The sequence below is a fragment of the Gouania willdenowi genome, chromosome 24 (genome assembly GCF_900634775.1).
Source record: "Gouania willdenowi chromosome 24, fGouWil2.1, whole genome shotgun sequence".
NCBI lineage: Eukaryota > Metazoa > Chordata > Actinopteri > Blenniiformes > Gobiesocidae > Gouania > Gouania willdenowi.
Genome location: NC_041066.1, coordinates 22096626 through 22114965, shown reverse-complemented (window position 1 = coordinate 22114965; position 18340 = coordinate 22096626).

Here is an 18340-nt window from a genome sequence, read left to right as displayed (position 1 = left end):
CAAATTGTATTTCTAAATTGTATGTATTAAATACAAAATTCTTAGTTTCTTGAAGGCATCTGGGGACCCTCTCCCAGTGTCTCGAGACCCCAAATGGAGTCCTGATCCCAAGGTTGAGAACTCCTGCTTTAGACTATTTTTACAATTCCACTTGAATTTACTTCAAACTCGACATAAACGAGGGACTTTTCACTACTCTGTTTTGCGATTAAGTTCCTGCGATGCCGACGGGATGATTTGAATGACAAAGCTGTGGAGAGCTTTGAGGCTAAAGGCACAAAGCCACATTCTGCTTCCCATCACAGCCCTATCTAATACATATGCTAATATTAAGAGTCACAGTTGGATGAAAAACTTCCACTTTGAGACAACAAGACACTAAACTGCTAAATTTATTCAAAAGTAGCAACTCAACATTGTATGCAGATGTCACAGTTGGGCCAAAAGTACAAGTAATTCTCAAAGCTGCGTCTCAGGGCGGAACCAGGTACAAAGAAATGACTTTCTTTGAAAATATTCTTCATTGGATTTGAATTCATAAAATAGATGAGCGGTGAATGAGTTCATTTTTTTGCAGTTATGTGTCCATCTCTTCAAAAAAAAATAAAGGAAACCACGGCGACCACAAAGGCAAATCACAGCGCGATTATGAGCTGTTTTCACTAAATGACAGAGTACCTAACTCTTCTGTGATTAAATATTTCATCACCTTAAATTGGAGGATTTGGAAGAGTGACATGAACAATCAGAGTAATTTGAGCACTTTCGACAAGATTTCACCGTCCACTATTTCCCATAATGCCTCTTGATGGGGTCTTTAATCAGCCCTTTGTGTCTTGTGAACCGTCGGCCTGCTGCACCTCTGCTTTTTACGAGTTTTCCCTGAAATAAAAGGTTTGCTTTGAACAAGAGAGGCCAATCAAATGGTTATTTACCGGTTCATCACTGCCACAGGAAAATAGAGTAGTGGTTCATCTACCTCCAAGTAGCCTCAGTGAAGCTTTAAAAATAATGTATGGGAATAACCGTGTGTGTGTGTGTGTGTGTGATTGACTCAGGTCCTGAGTCCTCAGTACAGCACTAAAGCTACACATAATAAAAACATGAGTGAAATAAGGTTGGGTCAGAAAATATTAAAAATAAATGAACAGATTTTAACATGTGGGAGAAAGCATGATCAGAAAAAAAACAAACGGACTGATTTTTAAGGCTCCCATATTATATAAATGTATGTATCTCCATAGCCTCATTATGAGGCTCCAAAAATGACATTTTTTTTAGTCCTTATAAACAACTGTACTGTATTTCATGCATTTTTATGTTTTAAAAAATGTAAAAAAATAAAAAGATGAACAGTTGAATATCATTGTGAAAAATAATGTTTAAAAATAGCGCATAACTTTAATGAAAGGCCATCAAAAAATAAGATGCAACATTCTCATTTAAAGATATGTATTAAAGATGGATATCATAGATCATAGTAAGTAGATCTATTGTTTGCTGGAGCCATGGGTAGAAAATCATTCTGTATTCCTCAGGTTAGCATGAAACAGCTCTAAATGCTGCAGATTGTCACTCATCAAACGCAGTGTGTGTGTGTGTCGTAGAGTGATGTGTTTGTGCTTTGAAGATGATGAACAATAAAAATTAAAGACACTTACAGGAAATCCAAACTGGCTTATAATTGAAATCATTTCCATATCAAAGGTTTGAAAAGGGTTTGGCTCTGAGTGAATCTACAAACACCTTTGGCATAATTACGTTGATAAGTGGTATTAGAGGTTAACAAGCACCGCCTTTCCAACATCCAATCCTGTGCAAATGAAGCTTTGATGGCAAAATAAATAAATACTCCCGCTTTCACTCCCGTTCGTCTGCTTTTGTCTCGTTTAAGCATCTGTTTCCCCAGCTGTTAAAGAAAAGGAAGCATGAGGAATTGGAAGGGGTTACGTATATACGGCGGCATGTGTCACCCGTGGGGGATGCGGGGGACGCAACAGCGGTGAGTAACGTTTGAGTAAAGTGACAAAAAATGAGTAACGGGTGGTAAAAAATGGTCCAAAAGTGGCAAAAAAAAAAAAAAAAAAAAAAAAAAAAACGTGGCAAGAAAATAGTGAAAAGTGACTAAAATGTGCCAAAATGGTTAAAAAATGACAAAAAAGAGGAAACAGGTGGTATATAATATATATTTATAATGGCAAAATGTGGCAAACAATAGTGAAAAAGGGCAAAAAAGTGGAACAAAAAGAGGCAAAATGTAGAAAAGGAAAAAAGAGTTATTTATTGGGACAGATAGATAAATAGATAGATACCCGAAAAATAGTGCAATGAAGATAAAATAAGCAATACAATAACAGAAGCAAGATATACTGTAAATAGAAAAATAATGTAAAAATAATAAGGGATCCAGATATATACATATTTACAGGCGGGGGCAAGGAGATATATTTACATATTTACAGACAGTACAATACCTTAGACTGTTTTATTGTACAGTCGTATAGTGGTATTTGAATGAAAAGTGGCAAAAAATTGTTAAAGAATCGACAAAAATTGGATAAAAGTGTCAAAATGTGTCAAAAAATGAGGAAAAGGATATTTTTTTGGCAAAAGGTAGCTAAAATCTGAAAAAAACCACTAAAAATGTACATTTTTTGGGAAAAGGGGCAAAAATGAGAAAGGATTTTGCAAAATGGACAAAGAAAAAACGGTTTCAAAGGTTTTCTTTTTAAGGTTTTCTGGGGGAATAATCGTTAAAATGAAGACAAAGAGCCACACATTGAGTATGACTGACTTAATAACAGCTTTAGCATGGTTTTAATACATTCATTAAATTAAATAAATACACCCGAACATTTAAAACCACTGCTTGTATGACTGTATGATAAACATCTCCTCTGGTTTTTATAGCAATGGTCCATCCTGGGAACACAATTGAGACGACCGAAACCTGTCGTCCAATGGCGAGGCTGCGTCAGTTTGAGCTGAGGGAATGTGGGAATATTGGAGTCTTAATCATACTTCATAGAGGCTGAGCTGAAGAATAAAAAAAAAAACAACCCCACTGGTGCAATTAAAGCTAAACACACAACAGGAAGATTATACTGGAAAGTGTTGGAGAAAAGTCTGCATTCCAGGTGCAGAGAAACATATAAACAGAACTTGGGTTCGGACACAAAACATTAGATCAACTTTGTCAGAAACTGTATCATTATTTTTGTAATAATCCATTAAATTGAAGAATCTGAGGAACAATACAAAAAAAAAAGGTTCATTATGACTTACTTTCACATTGTAAGTGTAAAAAAGAACAAATAATAAGTATACAGTGACATGGTCTTTGTTCCTCATCATCTTTGAGGATTTAAATATATATATATATATATCTCCACATCATTGTGTATTTCAATGCAGTTTCTGGTCATTATATTTTAATAAGAAAATGCTTTTTTTTTTAACTTGCATGCATTTGTTTTGGTTTGAAGTTACAGTAGAACCCTTCTAAACACTGCTTGTAAATATAGATATATCTATATTCCTTTAGGATAAGGATATATATCTATATTATTTCATATTATTTTTCTACTTAAATATAGCCTCTATTATTGTATTTTTAGGGTGTCTTTCAGGTATTCTGTGTGTTGCCTTCTGTATGTTTGTTTTTTTCTTGCACTTAATCTGAGCTGTCAATGACAGTAAATTTCCCCAATGCAGGATCAATAAAGTTACTCTGCTCTAAAATCAGAAATCGTACAAAGAGAAAATAATAGTCATCAAAAACAAGGCGTTGTTGGGACCCTAATGTGCTTGTGCTGACAGTCAATCTTGTTGTAGGCAAACCCCCAAAATAAATACGCAAAATTATTTAAAAAAAAACACAAATTGACTGCAAGAAATGACTCAAAAATACACAAAAAGTTAATAAAACTGCACAAAGTGACTCCAAATACACACAAAACTACAGAAAAAAAAAATACTCAAAATGATGCCAAGAAAACACAAAATGGCAACAAAAGTAAACAAATTGACTCCAAAAGCACATTCTATCCAGGGGGACTTACATAGCCCCGTGTGCTATGTCTGCTGGGATAGATTCCAACATCGCTTGTGACAATGTAGAGATAAAAGCAGGTATAGAAGATGTGACGAGACTTGAAAAATACACAAATAATGACTCCAAAAACACAAGAAATGACATAAAAATACACAAAAAGTTAATAAAACTGTGCAAAATGACTCCAAATACACACAAAATTACAGAAAAAAGACACAACATGATGCAAAACAAGAAGGTATTACAGAAAAATACACAAAAATGCATCAAATTACCTCAAAAACACACAAAACAAAAAAAAATAATGTACACAAATGCATGCACAAAAGTTATTTCCTTTATTAATGCTCACATTGGTCATGATTTTAAATGCTGACATAAATGTTAATAATGTGGCTCATCAATGCAGCACTGTAAAGCAATTATAAATATTGATTACAGTCATTTTGTTAATCCTTTATCCACTGGGAATTCACATATATCTCCTCAATTGATTAATATTATGTCTTTAAATATTTAAGGAATAAAAACATGTACATTTCTGATCCTCAGGTGTTTCAACCCATTTTTGTGGGAATATTTGTGAACCTTTCAAAGCCGACGCTTTCGTAAACCAAAAAGCTTTCAACACATTTATTGACACAAAGCAAAGAAGAAATATTACGACAGCTGACACTGTTATAACAACCATTTCCAAAAGCCTTGAGATAAAAGCTGAAGGTCTTTTCATTCAAACCATAAGTCAGCCATCACAGCTGTACAAAGGATAACATAAAGGTTTCACTTTATATCAAACCAGCTTTAGAAATTGAAAGATGCAGCGTGAGGTCCAGCACCTGAATATGATTCCAGACTATAATACTTTATTTAGTGCTGAATAATCCTAATTTAGACTCCCCCAAAGCCTTTGAGTTCTTTTAAACAGGCTGACTTTGTTGTTATGGAGGCAGAAATGTTTCCAGTAAATTAAGCTCAGAAAATTTGGGAATATTCAAAAATATAAACTTTTATTGATTTGGAATTAACCAGAAATTGGGAGTCATTTTAAATAGCTCTACCATATCCATACATAAATATTTGCATCCATTCAAAGTCATTTAATTAAAAATAAATAAATAAATAAATGAAATTAAAAGGAAATTTTCAAAATTGAAGTTTGGCGCTGAGCAGGGACGATTCAATATTAGAGATGTAACGATTCACTCAACTCCCGATATGATTCGATTCACGATACTGGGTTCACGATACGATTCTCTCATGATTTATTTTACAAAATGGGACTGTAGACAAATGATGAATGAAAAATATTTATTTATTTTTTTCGGGAAAAAACTAGAAAATAATGTACTATTTTCCATTTATTTTTCATTGTCAAAAGAATCCCTTGATAAACTATTCAAAACAATGCAATTTAACTAAAAATAAATCCTGAATGAAATAAATAAAGGAATAATACAAATGAAAAAGAAGCCTATTCATTTAAATTCTGGTTCTATAGTAAACAATGCAAAACTGCATAATAGTTATTTTTCCTTTTAAAAGTGCAGCTGAAAATGATTTTTTGGGGCCTTAACAACAGTCATTGCATTGTATTTATGTCAGATATTTGTTTGGACCAGCAGAGGGTGCTAGTAACTCAGTGGTCGGTTGGCATGCATATATTCTAGCAGTGAAGAAGAGATGCTATGCTAGCAGACAGAGCTAATAGAAAACGTGACTTTTACAGATATTCACGTAATATTACAGATATTCTTTTGGTGCTAAAGGGATAAGAAATTATTTATGAACATGTTTAAGAGTAGTAGGCGATTCCGCCTGCCGCCTACGCTTCTGAACAAGAGAAGATAAATAGATAGCGCCCTTTGCTGTTTAAAATAAGTACTGCGATTCAATTTTCAGAGTATAGATATCAAAACATCAGCATCAGTTATTTAATAGTTACTCTCAAATTCTGGTTAAATCCAATAAATAATTCCCATGAAAATTAAATGGAAAATTTCCGGCCCTTTTGCAATTCTACTTGATTTAATGTTACACAATCCTGATACGTTTAACCAGTCTGATGTTTCTGTGATAGAACTAAACTACTGACAAAAAAAACAAAAAAACATGCACATCTGAGTATGTGAACAAGGTCAAATGATAATTAGTTCGACTCTACAACTGCTTTTTTTCCTGCTGCTGTTATTTTGTCTTTGATCGAATGTAATTCAGAGCTCTCAACCTCTGTGGAGCACACGCACACGCACGCACGCACAACGTTTGTGTTTTACTGATTTTTGAGTGTGTCGCTGATATTAAGGCAAAGTGAACTTTGAAGAACCTTGTATAAAGGGGAAAATATTGCGTAGTAGATTAGATTAAATAGAAAATGACAGCAGTTTAATTAACATTGATTGAGTCACTGGAATTCTTCCTGTATCTCATCCTTTACAATCAGCATTGTCATTTTAGAAGTCATATTGTGATAATATCCATGATTATTTAGTTTGGCTCTACAGAGAAGTCATTAATTATGCAATACTGCACTGCAGAGTTTGGTTGCTGAATGTTATCCAAATAAGGTCAAAAAGCATATGGCCTTTTATAAAGCAAATAAAGATTTAACAAAGAAAAGGTATAAGTCATAATTAGGACACATTCTTTATTTACATGATATATTTAGTGATTGGCAGCAGCAAAAATAAAAAAAGAAACCGGTGGTGAAATGGGATTTTGAAAAACACAGAAATAGGTTAAAAGTTGCAAATTAGAGTGACCAAAATGGACAAAAAAAGCAGTAAAAATGGTCCAAAGTGTCAATATTGGCTTAAACGTGGCAGAAATGGGGGTGGGAGTAATGTAATAAAAATAAGGAACAATTTGTTTAAACTGGCAAATAATGTGCATGACAAATCAGGAATGTGGTTAAATTGGCAAAAATAAGCATGAAATCCGGTGAAAAGAGGTTAAAAGTCACAATAATGGGTCAACATATTTGACATTAGGTGGAAAAAGTGGTGGAAAGGGTTTATAAGTGCTAAAAATGTCTTGAAAGTGGAAAAAATGTGCAGAAAAGACATTGAAATGTGATGGAGAAGTGGCAGAAATGGGAGAAATGTAGCAAAAATGCATTAAAAGCAGCAAAAAAAATGGAAAGATAAAGTGAAATATGGCAAGTTTAGTTGTAGAAAAAGAGCAAAAATAAGCAAAAATGAGCTCAAATTTAAAAAAAAAAAAAAAAAAAAAAAAAAAAAAAATTCTTAGATTCTTGAAGACATCTGGTGACTCCCTCCCAGTGTCTCGCTGACCCCATGGTTGCGAACCCCTGCTTTAGAGCATCAGATGTTGTAAAAATGTGAATCATTGTGTAAATTAACAACTAATTTAGTCGTTGACATCTCCGTCCTTCAAAATACACAATTTTAATGAAACTCCAGAATATTTGTCAGCACTCACAGTTTTTCCCATAATTAAATCTCACTACGGCAGTTTTTTTTTTTTTTTTATCACAAATTATTGCATGAAAAAATCTTGCAATTTGCTCAAATTAAATGGATATTGGTCACCAAGTCAAGGAAATTGAAGTGAAAATCATGCAGGGACTGATGTCCGTCATTTATTGTTTGGATAATGTTGGTGTTTTACAACATTAACGTTCCACAATGCTAGTCTCTTTATTACGATATATTTACGCGTACAGTAAAAGCCATCTGGTCAAAGTATTATTTATGTCCAAATTTAATCCAAAAAAGGACTTTTTTGGGGGGTTTGGACAAAAAACACACAAAACCATCTGTCAAAATTTAATAACAAGCAGTTCTATAATATATTTAAACTGTGACCTAAAATAAAGGAATTAAATGCCTATATTAGGTCAAACCTCAGTGGACCGGTCTGTTATTTTTTTTTACTTTGAGTATTTGGAGGCAGAGATGGTAACAGGTGGCCAAAAATAGTCCAAAACATGGCCAAAAAGTGTGAAAAGTGACTAAAATGGGCCAAAATCAGTCAAGAGTGGCCAAAAATGGGCAAATACAGAGGAACCAGGTGGTATGTAATGGCAAAAGGTTGCTTAAATGAGCGAAATGTGACAAACAATAGTGAAAAAGAGGCAAAATGAGAAGCAAAAAAAGGCAAAATGTAGGGAAAATAGGAAACAAGTGGTATTTAGTGTGTAAAAGTTAGCTTATTTGGATGAAAAGTGGCCAAAAAAAATTAAAGAAAGGAAAAATATTGGATAAAAACAGCATGAAACAGCATGAAAAACTGAAACATTGATTAACATGAACACATTCTGCTCAGTTTGCTGATGTTTGAGTGTGAAAATGTGATTTACACACATTTTATGTATAGGTTTATACTGTAGGCGTGTCTGTGTGTGTGTGTGTGTGTGTGTGTGTGTGTGTGAGGGGGGTGCTTGTTAGTTATGGATGTCTTTTTTTAAGCTGACAATTTTTGACATATTAGATACAGAAACAACTTCCTCGTATGAAAAACAAGCAGATATAGAAAAAAAAAAAAAGTCACTTTGCAGAAGCTTCTTTGTGCCGCAGTCTCGCTCTGAAATCAAACGCTCCATCCACCTTTTTAAACCACAATCAATTGCAGCCAAAAAAGCCTGGAAACTGCTCGGCGCAAAACACATTTCGGTGTTATTTTTATTCTGCCGAGCTTTCTTGATATTGACTTCAAACTGCAGCTTTTTCTCTCAGGGGAGCTCGCAGAATGACTCACATCGTGGACAGGAAACCATGGCCGAGCAGTTTCAATAATACACATCAAAGACTCTCACATTAAAAAAAGACAATAGTAAAACTATAATTGAAATAATAAAATGCTAGCCTTGCATATTGCCAATTGTCACAAATGTGTTGCTCAATATAATGGATTTAATTGTTTTTCTGGTATGTACATGGGCATGTGTGCAGTTCAATAGTTCAAATACATACTTGTTAAATATTAACATTTAGATTTAGCCCATGGAAATGTTGTAGTTTTTCCAAAGGAAAAAAAAAAGGTAGACTTTGGAAAAAAAAGCTAACAATTCACATAAAGTTTGTGCTCTTCCCCTTGGGGTAAAATAAAGCTTTCTACAGATTGACCAATATGAGTGGGTAGTTGGGCAAAATGAACAACTACAGGAAGTTTAGGTGTTTGCCATGACAAACAAATTGAGAAAGTCAGAAAAAACTTGTAAAAAATATACAGAAGACTAGAATGAAATGAGACAATCGAGGATGAAAAGTGGGACGATATATCAGTATTTCAATATTAACTCTATAATGACTGCCATTGACGTAAATATACGTCATTTCAAATCTAGACATTCACTGCCATTGACGTATACATATATTATTTTGGTTTTTATTTTATTTTCTGTTTGTTTTTTGATTGGCAATGTTGTGTATTGTATATATCGTCTTGCGGTGGTTTTTCCCTCAATTAACTCATTGAGTGCCAAATTAGAGACTTTAACCTTTCAGAATCTGGTGTCAGAATTCAGATTGTCACAGTTCAAAATATTCTGTGGGTCTTTAAAATATCTGGCACTGAATGAGTTAAAAACACCACAAAAACAGTCACATATTTACACATGTATACTATTAAAATATTTAACAAACGTATGGTCGGTTTACTTTCAAATATCACGTCCCAGGAGCTGTGTCGTAAAGATTGCGAGTGAAGGAAGTTACGTTGTCTGCGCGCATTGGAAAGGATTGGGCACTGACAGGCGTAATTAGCCTAGTAGCATTAGCTGCTAGGTAATTGCTAATGAGTTGCGTGTGTGTGTGTGTGTACAATCAGGGCTTATCCAGCATGTTTGAGACGCTACGCTCTCTATCACAGCCAACTGTAATCAATCAATCATTAGATTCAGGTGCGTTGGTCCATCTAAAATATGCTGCCATGGTAACAGGGCACTGGTCCATGAAGAATCCAAGAATAATAAGTAATAAACACGAACACCAGGAGAATAACAGGGATTTGATATGAAGTTGATGGACAGATATAATTCAGTCAGACAACAGGTCACCAGTCACACAGGACACAATCTACAGGGGGTGAAAACAGATTAAGTTCAGCTCGTCTGATTGGATAAAGGTTTGAAGGAAAGACAGCAGGAGAAAATGTGCTCTGATGGAGAGAACAACATTTGTTTTGCTAAAAATGATAGAACAGGTAAAATCTAACCTTGTTTAAACTGAATTTGTTTAATGCTCTATAGGAGGTTTCAGTTGTTTTTCCATCTTTATTTACAATGATTGGATTTTTTATATCTCACAATTTTCTCCAAATTTAAAAAAAAAAAAAAAAAAAAAAAAAAACTTTCATTGAGAATAATTAGTTCCTCAACAGGAAAATGATACTTTTTCTGACTCTACATTTTCAAAAATTCCGTATTTTAAACTTTTTTATGATTCAACAGTGTTTGTTATTTAGCTAAATAGGCAATTCTATGGAAAAGGATGTAATAAAAGCAGGTATGCAAGACGTCGTGCCATGGTTTGGATTTTCCGTTTCAAAATTGTCCTTATTTTTGAGTCACATCTGTGTAATTTCTACCCATTTCCTTTCAGTTTCCATTCCATCATCTTTCCCCCGTTAAGATAATTTTGCTGGCTATTAAATTTGCGGAAATTGTACCACACATGCTGAATAGGGTAAATAGAGTCAACTAATATATAATAAAAAATATTTTTACATTTAAATGCTTCAGATACTGAAATCACGTGAGATCTCCTCACGGGAACATGTTGTCGTTTCCTGTGTATTAGCGACTCGACGAGACCATGGAAATGAGTGAAATGATCCAAAAACATTTACTGTGAAACCTTGAATTTATTCCATCACCTTTACTTGCTTCTGCTGTGATGCGTCACCAGGTAAAATGACCACCACTTAAGCTAATACACCATCAGCCAGGGTTGGGGTCAATTACATTTTTCAGTTACAATTATGTTTTCAATTACCCATGTTCAATTACAATTCCATTATGATTACAGTGACCAGCATTTTTTGCACTTATGATTAAATTACTATTATTATTCATCCTCAAAAAGTGAATTACAACTACTTTTTCAATTACTAAAATTAAATTACAATAAATCACAATTACTGAGCCTGAAATAAGCTATTAAAATGTTAACCTTCCTCTTGTGTTAGCTTTCTGTTAGCCTCTCTAATGAGAACGGGTCCTAAATCATCTATAAAATACACTAAAAACAAATATTCATCATCTAATTTCTTTCCTATCTATTGGTTACCATGTTAGGCTTTCTAATCAATAAAAATATAGGTTTTAATATTTTTGGTGTGGGAGTCTGAGCCTTTTTGTGTTAGTATACATCTAGATTTCAACTTTTTTTTAATGGCAAAATGTGGGAAAGTTGATGTGGAACATGTTTTAATATTTTTCAACTACCTACAGTATGTGTAGAACTGTACATAGAACTGTAACATTGTTCCACAGTTTTGCGTTAAATTATCATTGACAATTTCTATAGAATGTTCATAGCAATGACAATTACAAAGTCAATTATCTGAACTCAGTTACAATATAGATGTGATTACGACAGCAACAGATTTTTTAAATTACAATTATCATTACAACATGATTTTAATTGATTGTCAATTACGTGATTACAATTATAATTGACCCCAACCCTGCCATCAGCTATACCTGTTTGTGTACCACAGCCTTATCAGATTTGAATATAGTCATAATAATCTGAACTAACTTTTTTCATCACAACACATTAAAAGATACATTTCAGATCACGAGTCAAACAAGATTATGAGTGGAATTGATTTGTACGTTTCAGAAGGATTTTTTTTTTTCCGTTTGTTTTCCACGATCCCTAATCGACTTAGCAGAAACACTGTATGATGACCGAGGTGCGTGTGATCCTGGTTGTCATTGCAGTACTTAGTCAAAAACACACATTGTTTCTACTCGTAGTTTCCTCCTGTGAAGACATCAGCGACACTCAACACTCACAGTTTGTGTGTCCAAAGTTTCCTGCTCGCTCACAAACACACTTCTCCTCAGACAGTCACACTTTCTTATTTCCTGTTCAGTTTCCTGTGCGTCTGCATTCACACGACCCTATATGTTCCTCTGAACCCGTAACACTCATAAGTGTGATTTCAAATCCTGCCTCAGCTGCCTTATTTGAGACTCCGCTTGCACAAAAAAAGCGCCGAAAAATACGCATCAACCTCTTCTTTTTCTTCAGTTTCTCCTCGTGACGAATATGCCTTGGATAACAGATGTGGGCTTGTAGCCAAAACCAGAGTGGCTTCCCAGCAGCCAGGTCTATACATCATTGTAAATAATTTACAGAAGTAAAGTTAGCTTCCTGCGGCCAGCGCGCACCCAAGTCAACATGTGCTTCATCTTGCTCACTGTGAAATTCCCCAAAGGTTCGACATTGACCCAGGGGCAGAAATCACGGGGCCACGTTCCTCCAAGAGAACATTATTCCTCGCTATCCGGACTTAGTTTTTTTATGTGCCTCAAGTGACTTCCTAAATAGAGTTAGTGCTTTATCTGGTGTGAGTTCCAAGTGTGTCTATTCAAAATTTAGATTACTAATGGACTTGAGTAAATGACCTGAAGGATACACTACATTGCAAGTAATTTAGATTATGTCAAGGACACGAACAACCAGGGCAAGGCTAATTTATTGTTATAACACATTTCATATAGAGTGGCCTGTGTATTTGTGCAACCTAAATATAAATGAGGTTATATTGTGAACTGTTTAGAAGTGTCTGGACACTCTTGTAAATTTCCCTGGAGACAAACCATTTATGACCCAAGAACTTTTCTCAAGACTAGTTCAGAGTCGGCGATAAATGTTGTAGAAGTTGATGATTTCTAGTTTGTGTTTTATGTATCAAGGTGTGTTGAAACCTGACCTGTAATCTCCATATGTTTTTTTTTTTGCCATTTCATTCTAAACTGTACGTTTTTAAGTCTTTGTGTTATTCTATTGATCGGTTTAAAGCATTCCCCATCTAATATTTAGAAGGTTCTTTATTCTGTTGCTGTAAAGTGCAATATCCTTCGTTAACTGTTGTTTCTACAGACATATCTCCTCATCCTTGGTGCAGCTAAAGAAACTACGGTCTGTTGCTCATTATAAGTTGCACACAGAGGTTAGAAAACACATAAATATTCAATGAACTACAATATTAAGTAATTTATCTCACTGCTCCTGTTCCCCATCTAGACACGGGATATTAGTAGAGCTACCAACTCCGACAGTTTCAAATGGTCATTACGTAAAAAGTTCCAACCAATCAATCAATTTTCCAACACAAAATGGCTCTTTTTCAGGGTTGCAGGGTGTATTCTAGCTGTCATTGGGCAATAGGCGGGGCATCAAGGTGATATTGCATCACTTGACAAGACTTTCAACTTCAGCCATATTTGGATCTTTCTGTGATATGTATTTACAGGATTCTCTCCTGGTCAGTTCTAGTCAGGAACAGATACCAGATACCGTCGTACACTGAAAGCATTCACCAAGGTATTTGTCAGAGGAGGCTCTGCTCTGTTTTGACTACCGCTATCAGAGCACGGAACAACAACAGATTCACTGAGGAACACATGCTGAAAGCCTGTTTACCTCTGAATCCCAGACCGGTCTGTTGCCTAGAAAATCTGTGACCAGTGCGGAATTTGTAAATCATTAGGTCCCGGAACACACGCCGGGTTTTGTTTCAGCAGTAAGAGAGAAACAAAAATGTCTGAAAATAAATTTTTTATAAGCGCCTCTTGCTAATTAAATGGGCCAATAATATCATGTGAAAACAAACAACCAATTAACCTAAATGTTTAATAAAAGAATGAGAAATCAACGTTAAAGAAGCATGGACAATCCTCCGTCTTTCTCTGAGTGACATCTGTCAAAGTCTGCCATGTTCATCTAAAAGCAAATGAGGTGCTGGAAAGAAAATAATTTAAAAAGGTGCTGGATCCAATCAAATAAGTGCCGGTCAAAATCTTTAACCAAATAAACCCAGTGTCCGCATCTGACCAGCAACCCTAAAGCTTGACTCCGTCTCATTCAATAGAACCACCACAACACAGTTTAAGCACCAAAAAACTCATAAAAAAACAACCTTTCAAATGGCAATTTCCACCTCTTTTTTTGTTTTTAGTAAATGATCTTCAATATATTGATTTATGAGGCCTACACTAGATCTTTATCTGATAATCGTCTCTAGCAGCTTTCATTTTTGGGTTTCTGCACTTTAGTTGAAACGCACACATTCCACATAAACTCCTGCAGCAGACCAAACCATTCTAAATTCACACTTTCAGACAAGGTGGAAGAGATAAAGGAAAAAACATAGGAATTGTGACAGCTGCAGGGTAGGACTGCGCTATCTTCTTCGAATCACATTATCAGGAGGAACGAGGGGGCCGCAGGGGGACCATTTTTTGGAAGGGACGGACTCTCCATCCATTCTCTTCCATTAAATTATTTTTTTAATTCCGGTACCTCAAACTTATTTTATCTGCTCTCAGGACGGCTGCTGAGCAAACACTTTTAGAATTGAAGGTGAGAAAGCCCCTCAGGTTTTGAACATAAAAAATGCATCAGCCCTGTGATTGTAGAACACTATATCACTCCTGAAAACAGTGCCGCATCCTTTTCACCCCTCGCCAACTGCCATTGTAATGTGAATTACACCGGAGTTCTATCCGTTTAGATAAAGCTTTTAATGTCTTAAAAGCTTTTGCATTAATAAATGAAAGTCGGTGCTTTATAGTGTCGGTTATCAAACTATTTACAATTTGAAATCAAAGAATTATGGGAATCCTTTCCCATCAGTCTGGATCCTTTGCTCTGATAGGAACTACTTTGGTCTTATTGATTTTTTTTTTTTTTTTAAATAGCTTCTTCTACCAAGCATTTCCTCAGTTTGTGTGGTGACATTTTCTATATCAACAAACCCAAGTCATCCGACCCGATACCAACAAAGCCGAGCCACTCAACCGTGAAATACCACCCTTTGTGTCAGAGTCTAAACAAGGCAGATAAATGAAAATGCATGGCTTCAAAGGGAACCGTGTTTGTCTCAACTTCGTGAATATATATCGTTGAAGAAGACACGAGTCGGTGTTTAGGCGGAATGAATCATCACCGTTTCAAGATGCACAATCTGCTTTCATTACATTCTACCAAAATCCATCACACTGCCCTTCTTTTGTTCATGTAAATCTTAAAGTAAGGTCACGTTCACCCTTTTTCTTTCAGGTAATGTCTTTAGAGTCACGTACATTGTGATCCTTTGTGCAATCGATAACTAACCAATAAGGATACATGTATGATAATTTAGAATCTGGAAGGCAAGGTTTGTAATTGAAACTACACACAGCCAACAAGGGGTGATTAATGCAACTTTTGATATACCAATAACAAATATTTTCCTTAAGGTCTTCTGGTTTTCTCTCACCGTCCAAAACCAAGTATATATTCTGATTGGAGACTCTAAATGAGCTGTATGAGTAAAATGCATGTGGTTGAGATCACATTTCTCTATGTTAGCCCTGTAATAGTCTGGATTTCTATCCTGGATGTACCAGACAAGTGCCTAATGTCAGCAGGGATTCAAATTTAGCAGACCCCAGCACTATGTTCCAGATAACAAGGATACGGTTGACGTTACGTCTAGGGATGCTCTCATTACAATGATCTAGGTAATGTCAAAAACAGATATGATTGTGTCCCTAGTCTGTGACGTTTACTATGTGTCTGAAAATGAAGATTTACTGTTAATTGATGTTGCCGCAGTTGAATAAATGCTCTGCCAAATTTTGGGATTTGACAGGTTTAGAACCATTTCAGAACCTTTCAGAGACATGAATTGTAGGTCTGTCTATTGTTGCATAACGAACCATATTGAGGTACAACTGCGTCATTTAATTGCCCGGTTCTTAACAACAGGGAAGAAAACTGAAGAACTTCAAACACACAACATTTTGAAACAAGCGCCAAAACTCCAAATGGGATTCAATGGTTGAAGAACACATGGTAAAATCTTGTGGGACTTGGCCACTGGCTAACCAAGTGGCGTCGTGTAGAGCCGATACCGCTAGGAAACGCGCCAGTGTGGCACGTCTCCATTGGTGGTATCGACTCCACTCGTACCGTGTTAGTAACAACGAATGACTGAATGGCCTCTGGTAGAGAAGCTGGACTTGATGAAGACACACACATCATATATAAAGCTTTTTGTATTTAGCTTAATATGAGTCGAATAAGAAAACATTTGTTAGCTTTGAGTAGCAGTCAGTCCAAGTAAAGCATTTGTTATTGCTCTTTTTTTTCTGAGTCTTTATTGTGACTTTCAGTTGACATGTTACTGTGCTGGTGATCCATGACAGTGATAACTTTTAGCTGTTGTGACATAAGGGACTGAGATTGTTTTGTGTTGTGAGGGTCTCGTCGGTCATTGAAGCTGGGTGGATTTATCACTAGATGCCTGCTATTGATTTATACCCAAGAGCTTGTCAGCTACTTGTCCCCCCCTTCCCCCCACAATCCACCCACGCTGCTTTCCCAGTAGCCTCTGTGTGCCTGATTCCTCTGAGAAGTATCAGAGCTTCTAATCCCTCTTGCTGATATACAACAACCTCAACTCCTTGTAAAACATTGATTGCTCTGTAATACCAGAAACAGATTGTGTACAGCCCTCCTCCGACGTGCTAGCATTATCAAGCTACCTCAATACTTCTGAGCTTTATTGACAGGATTATTATCTTCAATTTCTGAGTCAGTCTTGAATAACTTCTAAGGATTTCTAAGCTAAGAGATCAAGAGATTTTGGGTTCAGGCAAGACACAAACCCAACATTACTCCCAATGGATACGTTTACATGGGAGCTTTAACTCCTCTTTAATTCAGAATAAAAGTTAATTCCTCCATAAACTGACTATGTAAACACTGCAAAAGTAATTCCGAATTAAACTTAAATCTGCATGCTCGGCCAGTCGAGATGATACGCCCTGATGACATAATCAAAAATGGTTGCCCGGACTAGAGCCGAGACTATTTATTTAATAAGAGCCTTAGAAGAAATGGGTATACGTAATATAAAGAGTGGATGGACGGAGGTATAAACATGCAGCTTCATCGGACGGGTGATTCTAAAACCCGGAGATCGAGTAAATGTGTCCCCGTACTACATTCCCAGGCTGTAATGTCACCAAGTTTATCATTGAACCAGTTGTTAGAGCTACTATCTTTACCAGGGAACAAATATTTATTCCTGGTTATTGTTTTTCTGAGTTTTACTGGACTTTATTCAAATTGAAACCGTATGTTATTGTCAAGCTGCTGCTTCAAAACTACAATAAAAAAATAAAAAGGTAAAAACAGTTTTTGTGTGGTCTTCTATGTCGGACAATAAGAGGTTTGTTGTGTGTTTTTTTCCGGATAGACGTGATACGTCACGTTCACCGACTGCCCAATCAGACCTAAAGTGGAAATAAATAAAGCTGAATAAACCTGTTTTCCATGTAAACCTCAATTCATAATGATTATTTCCATGTTAACATGAAGCGGAACACTTTAATTCCGAATAATTTAATTCGGAATGACTAATTCTGAATCAAAAAAACATCATATAACCGTGGCCAATGTTAGGCTTGCACCAGCTTTGTCCCACTAATGTGTGAACAGGTGAATGTGCTGATTATAAAGTACATTGGGACCACTCAGTTTTAATACAAGCAATATATTAAATCAAGTTCATTTTTGAAAGCCAGAGTATGTAGAAGATTTGCATTTATGGTGACAGATTTCATCTAGTTTTCCATCTAAAATAATTATGAATTTTAATTCAAACATGTCTTATTCAGTGTGTTTAAATTAAAATTGGCCAAGACAACCATACCTAACCTCTAACCTAATGTGGCTACATTTAATGTCCACAGAATCAAATCTGCCAAAATGAGCTTTTCTCTGTGTCATTTTTGCCGTACTTCTTTACCAATCGCAACTTTGTTTGAAAATTATATGCAGGAATTCAAGCCATTCAAATCTCTAATCAAGCTTTTTATTGTAATGTAATCAGGAAGCTATAATCAGCATGTGATTGCCTTATCAAAGAAAACGAGATGGTAAGAGAAGAAAATTACAAAAGACATTACACCAGTATGTACTCAGTTTGAAAAGTGTTCCAAAAATGTAAAATGGAATAAAATAAAAAAAAAAAAAAGAAAAGAGAATTGTGTTTATGTTGACATAACAAATAGTAGAGATGATTAAACTAACTTTGTGGAGA